A 5,798-nucleotide genomic window follows, 5' to 3' on the forward strand; every position below is an offset into this window, starting at 1 on the left:
AAAAAAAAAAAAAAGAAAGAAAAGAAAAAGAAAGACACAATTATGGCTCGTTCCCCCTATGCAGTCATCTTTGATTTCTGGATCTGGTTTACCCCTTTTCAGATATTATTTCAAAATTGATTTTCATAAAAAATATTTTTAGAAAACATAACGTGGGTAGCCTTGTGATAGAAATCTATTGAGTACTGTGCTTTCCTAGTGAACATTAAGAGATTTTGTCTTTTTATACTAAATTGCCTTGTAGAAAAAGTTTTTTTGGTACCACTTTGTCACTAGAAATATGCCTTACTAAGGGGGTAAGTTGGCCAGGTATGGTGGCTCATGCCTGTAATACTTTGTACTGGGGAGGCTGAGGTGTGTGGATTGCTTGAGCTTGGGAGTTTGAGACCAGCCTGAGCAAGGGGGAGACCTCGTCTCTAGTAAAAATAGAAAAATTAGCCAGGTGTTATGGTGGGCACCTGTAGTTTCAGCTACTTGGGAGGCTGAGGCAGGATGATCACTTGAGCCCAAGAGTTTGAGGTTACTATGATGATGCCACAGCACTTTAGCCTGGGTAACAGAGTGAGACTCTGTCTCAAAAAAAAAAAAAAAAAAAAGAGGGTAAGTCAATATTCTCTGTTATTTGTGAGTTGCAAATTGATATAAATGATGGATTCTGAGGTACTTTCTGAATTTTTTTGTCACTTTAAGGAAGTTCTGGCCATGGTGTTGGAAATTGACTTTGATTTCTGAGTTTGTATTTTATGACTGGGTAACTGCGGTGCTGATCAGAGGTGAACAACATGTTACAAAGGTATCTTTCAAAGACAACTTACAGACCAAAGTGCTGACCTGGCCAGATGCTCCTGCTGATCCTGCTATAGAATCATCTACTATTATTTGGACTCTACCAGTCATTAAACAACAGTTTTTTTATTGCAATAAAATATGCATAACATAAACTTTACCGTTGTAATCATTTTTAAGTGCGTGTCACAGTGGCATTAAGTACATTGATGTAGTTGTGCAACCATCACCACCATCTAGCTCACTGCCATAGCTCAGTGGTTAACACACAGGCCCTGCACACCAGGGGTGACGAGTTTGAGCCTCATCTGGGCCTGATAACAAACAAACAAACAAAAATCACCACTGTCCATCTCCAGTCTTCTTTTTACCTTACAGACCTGAAACGCCGTAAATTTTAAATATTAGCTCCCTATTCCTCCTCCCCTAGACCTTGGAAACCACCATTCTATGTTCCATCTCTTTGGTTTAGACTATTTTAGGTCCATCATGTAAGTGGAATCATGTTTTTGTCTTCTTTTTTTTTTTTTTTTTCAAGACAGTGTCTCACTCTGTTGATCAGGCTAGCATGCTGTGGTGTCAGCCTAGCTCACAGTAACCTCAAAGTCCTGGGTTCGAGCAATTCTCCTGACTACAGACATGTGCCACAATGTCTGGCTGATTTTTCTGTTTCTAGTAGAGATGGAGTCTCACTCTTGCTCAGGCTGGTCTCAAACTCCTAAGCAGAATGGATCCTCCTTCATCAGCCTTCCAAAGTGCTGGGATTTCAAGGCTGAGCCGCCTCTCTTGGCCAGTATTGGCCTTGAAACTGGCTTCCTTCACTTAGTATAACGTCTTCATCTCTGTTAGAGCACGTGCCAGAATTTCTTTCCTTTTTAAGGCTAAATAATAGTTCATTGCGTGTATAGCCCAGCGTTTTGCTTATCTCTTGATGATAGTTGAGTTGCTTCTACCTTTTGGCAATTGTAGATAACGCGGCTGTGAAAAGGGCTGCATCAACATCTCTGAGACCTTGCTTTCAGCTATTTTGCATGTATACCTCAAAGTGGAATTCCTAGATTATGTGAGAATCCTATTTTTAATTTTTTAAGAACCACTGGCCCTTTGTAAAAAAATTTTTCTATTATTTACCTATTTTAACATTTCTATATGTCTTATTTTCATTTGAATATTCTTGAAAGTGTCCACAGAGACAAAATATGACTAAAATATAGACGCTGACCTTCTGCTCATGAGGCCATTCTCAACCGCAGCCGCAGACATTCCCCGCATGGCACCAGCAGCACCGCGTGGGCTGGTGGACAGACTGCTAAGTTCCTTCAAAGCTCTGAGGTTTAGTGTTCAGTAATAATATAAAGAAAGTCTTTTTAAAAAATAAAAAAGATTTATTATACTATTCCTTCAACGTGCTCACTGTCTTCTCTGAATGTCTGGGGGAACGAGTGTCTTTCTAATTCATGGCCTCTTGTGGCAGCGTGTTCAGGGTTTTTATGTATTCAGAAAGAGTTTGAAGACCCTTGTGCTGTGTGCATTCATGTTAAACTGATTGTGTATAGTCACAAGTAAAGCAAAAATTTAAAAAAAAAAGCTCTTGAATTTGGGGGTAAAATGCCAACGAATTTAAGATGGTTTTGTGTCACCTCTGATAATCTGATGGTTCTTTTTGAGACAGAGGGTGAGGGTTGCTTGTTACCCATTTATGAAGGGGAGCACTTGAGGCTCCTTCCTGTGGGCTGCTGCCTCTGTCCCTCCAGCCCCAGGCTTCCCGCTCTGGTCTCTGGCTCCATCTCAGGGGCACCTGTTTTAAAAGGAAGGCAGCCTAGTATAGTGGAGGCCTCACTGTCCTGTCGTTCTTCACATATCTCTGTCATAGTTATATCTGGGGCCTTTTAGTCCAGCTTACAAAGAGCTGTTAAAAATGGAAAAGCCACAGTCCCAGAAAGCCCTCAAGAAACAAGTCTGGGTTGTATGACTTGCTGCAGGGCTCATATCATAGAAACCGCCAGTTAAAGCTTCTCCCTCTCTCCCTGTGCGCCAGGACCAGTGAGCATGGCAGCCGTGGAGTTTCCGGAGCAGGGGGCCGGGCAGTAGTAGCTGGTGTGTTCTCATTAGCCTCATGGGCACTGGGACCTCAGGTGATTCTCACAGGTCTCCTGACATGCTGCCTGACTCCGCTCCCAGATGTGATGTGTTTGGTTTTGGAGGTGAGGAAAGAAGAGAAAGATTGAGGTGTCTGTAGCTCCAAAGACCCGCGGCAAAATTATTTTGGAAGGAAAGTCGTTGGTGTCAGCCACCTTCATTTCCATTCCGGAATTCAGGGGAATTCTATAAGGCTGCTCCTGCCTCTGTGTCCTACCCTGGGAACCATCAGAAAAAAGATGAGAGAGAAAAGAACAAAAAGGGCCCCCGTGGTGGCCAGCAGTGGAGCTTATAGGAGTTCAAGGGTACACAGGGCCAGTCCAAGAAGCTGCACGCTCAGCAGTTTCCTCCAGAAGTGAAAGGCGTGTCCCTCGGGTGCCCACCAGTTCTCTGCTCGCTCTCACTGTGGCTTTTGCCATGGAGACAGAAGCCTGTGGGGTATAAACAGGTAATGACTCAGTGAACTTGGCGCCCTGCCAAGAAAGCCCAGGTTGTAAAATTTAGGAAAACAATCTCTTCTTGCACGGTCAGAGTGCTGGAATGCTCCTCCACCTCTCTGGTTGATCTGTTTTCACTTCCCTTTCCAGATAACGGTTTTAGAAAGGTGCCCTTGGGGTCATGAATGGGGTGAGCTGTGTGACTGCCTGTTAGTCATGATTGCTGTGTGTGGTCCTCCAGTAGGACTTAAGGACACAGGCAGAGCACCTCGGTGGGAGCAGGGAGGATGGGATGGTGCATTGTCGCCCCAGGCTCTGATTGGACAAGGTAGAACAGCCAGGCTGTGGGCGTCCTCCTGCTCAGCCTCACACCATGCAGAGGAGGACCTGGTCACAAGACGCTGGGAGGACAGTGACTGAGGGCTGGGAAGGGGCTGCCCAAAGAGAGAACAGAGGGTGGGACGGAGAGAGGAAATGAGTTGATTGGTCCTGACAATTTCAAACAGAAAATATCTGTCCTGAAGTTGGGAATAGTGAGATGAAAAAAGTGTATTTGGGTTATCTTTGGGGGGGTGATTGGAGAGGGGACAGGCTGAGGGCACTGGAGGGGACGTGGTCACAGCAGTACAGTAAACAGAAACTCGGCCTCCCACGATGTAAGCTCTTCCTGAGTGTGTGTAAAGGTGAGCAGTGGCTGCCCAGGGCCAGGTATCCTCAGCAGGACCCTCAGCCCCTGGGCCTGGCTGAGTCTGAACTCCCTCATCTATGAGGCTTGGCAGACCCTCTTCATCCTTCCCCCTGCCCAGATCCAGCTCCTGTCCAGCTGTTCACCTTGGGCTCCCACTAGGAACACCCAGGCTTGCTTGGCTTTATTCAACGGTCCATCTTCCTGATCCTAGCTTGAGTCTTCTTCTGCCTCACAGTCCTCTTGCTGATGGAGACAACTCTCGGGCTCCTGAAGCCCTGACATCCCCCACTGGCAAAGGAAGGCCCAAATCTCACCTACACAGCCCCCTGACCCTGAGCTTCTCAGTGACTGGCAGTGGGCTGTGCTCAGGCGGTTCTCAGGGGCAGGATGGACAAAGAGGATGGAGGAGGGGCCTTCTTGTAGGTGCTGCATTGTCGAAGCCCTGGCTCCAGGGGCCTCATTTACAAAGGGATGAGGGGAACTTTGTGCCCACTGGCAGGTGAGCCTCATCTCCTGTCAGAGCTGAGTGGTCCTGCGCTGCCGTCTGCCCTATACAAGCAGCCACCTCACAGTTTCATCCTGCCATTTCCTTCAGGCTCCTAGGGATAAGGTGTTATAGAACACATTTGAGAAATGAAATGTTTTGTGTGCAAACTTGGGCTCTGAGGAAAATCACATGTATTTGGCCTCTTTGCCTCCTTTCTAGAGCCAAGAAATTCTTGAATCTAGAAATCTCGGCATTTCTCTGAGCTTAAATACACAGCGTGTGTGGGTGGCACATCATGAGAGCCACAGGACTCAGTGTGAGCTCCTGCATGAGGCATGCTGACCTCCTGCAAAAGGGCAGAGCCATGGCTCGAGGCCTCTGTCTGGTACAGAAACAGAAACCCTCGCACACTGAGCACAGGTGCACAGCGGGGAGCATCCTTGCATGTTGTGCAGCCTGAGTTTGGGGAAGCATTTGGCTTTGAAGTGGCGTTAAGCCTATGCATAGCAGCCTCAGGTCGGTGGGCCAAGCGACCCGATGCAGTGAGAGTTGGCATGTGGTTCACACAGGGCTCTTCCCCAAAGCTTTCTAGAACGTGGACGGGAGGAGAGGGAAGAAGAGAAACCTATTCTGATACATCTTTACTTAATCGAGGAGAGACAGATCTAATTCTGTGTTTTCAGAGAAATGAAAGAACTTTACCAGCCCTTAAATTTCTTGGGGCTGAGATCCTAAGGATGTAAATTTGAATTTTTAAGAGGTGTACAAATAGTCTAGAATTTTCTGCATCGTTTTCATGCATGATCGCACTTACTAATTTCGGCTTCATCAATAAATGTGATGTCTGTTGTTCCAGATTTTGATCAGCCCACGTTTATTCCCTACATAGTGACAGGCTCATCAAAGGTCGTGTGCAGAGATAGGATGGCCAGTTACCATCCCCTGTGAGTCTCAGTTGCAGCTCTCGGAGCACTGGCTGCCAGTGCACCCCAGCATTGCAGGTGGTGGGCATAGCGGGGTTGGCTGGCTGGCTTCTATCCTTGGGATGCTTGTCTGGTGGTTTACAGACTATGTTAGCTGTTGCCTTCTGAAAATCACGTCGTGAGTGGAGTCTGTTGTCTTCTCTACAAAACAAAAGTGGAGACACTTAGGAAATATTAGAATATCTAAAAGGCAGGCTGTGACCCATGGGCTTTGTTTCTGATGCTGTTCAGAAAAATGGTATATTTAGCACCAAAACTAACACCTGCTTTAAAACAGA

At 46.3% G+C, this 5,798-nt stretch overlaps 1 protein-coding gene across 1 annotated transcript in view; it reads left to right on the forward strand.

Moving 5' to 3' along the window:
• Nucleotides 1-5,798, forward strand: part of TBC1D8 (TBC1 domain family member 8) — a 48,266-nt gene that overhangs the window by 3,592 nt on the left and 38,876 nt on the right. The window lies entirely within an intron of this gene.

The sequence above is a fragment of the Otolemur garnettii genome, unplaced genomic scaffold, assembly GCF_000181295.1.
Source record: "Otolemur garnettii isolate 467f Iridium unplaced genomic scaffold, OtoGar3 scaffold00079, whole genome shotgun sequence".
NCBI lineage: Eukaryota > Metazoa > Chordata > Mammalia > Primates > Galagidae > Otolemur > Otolemur garnettii.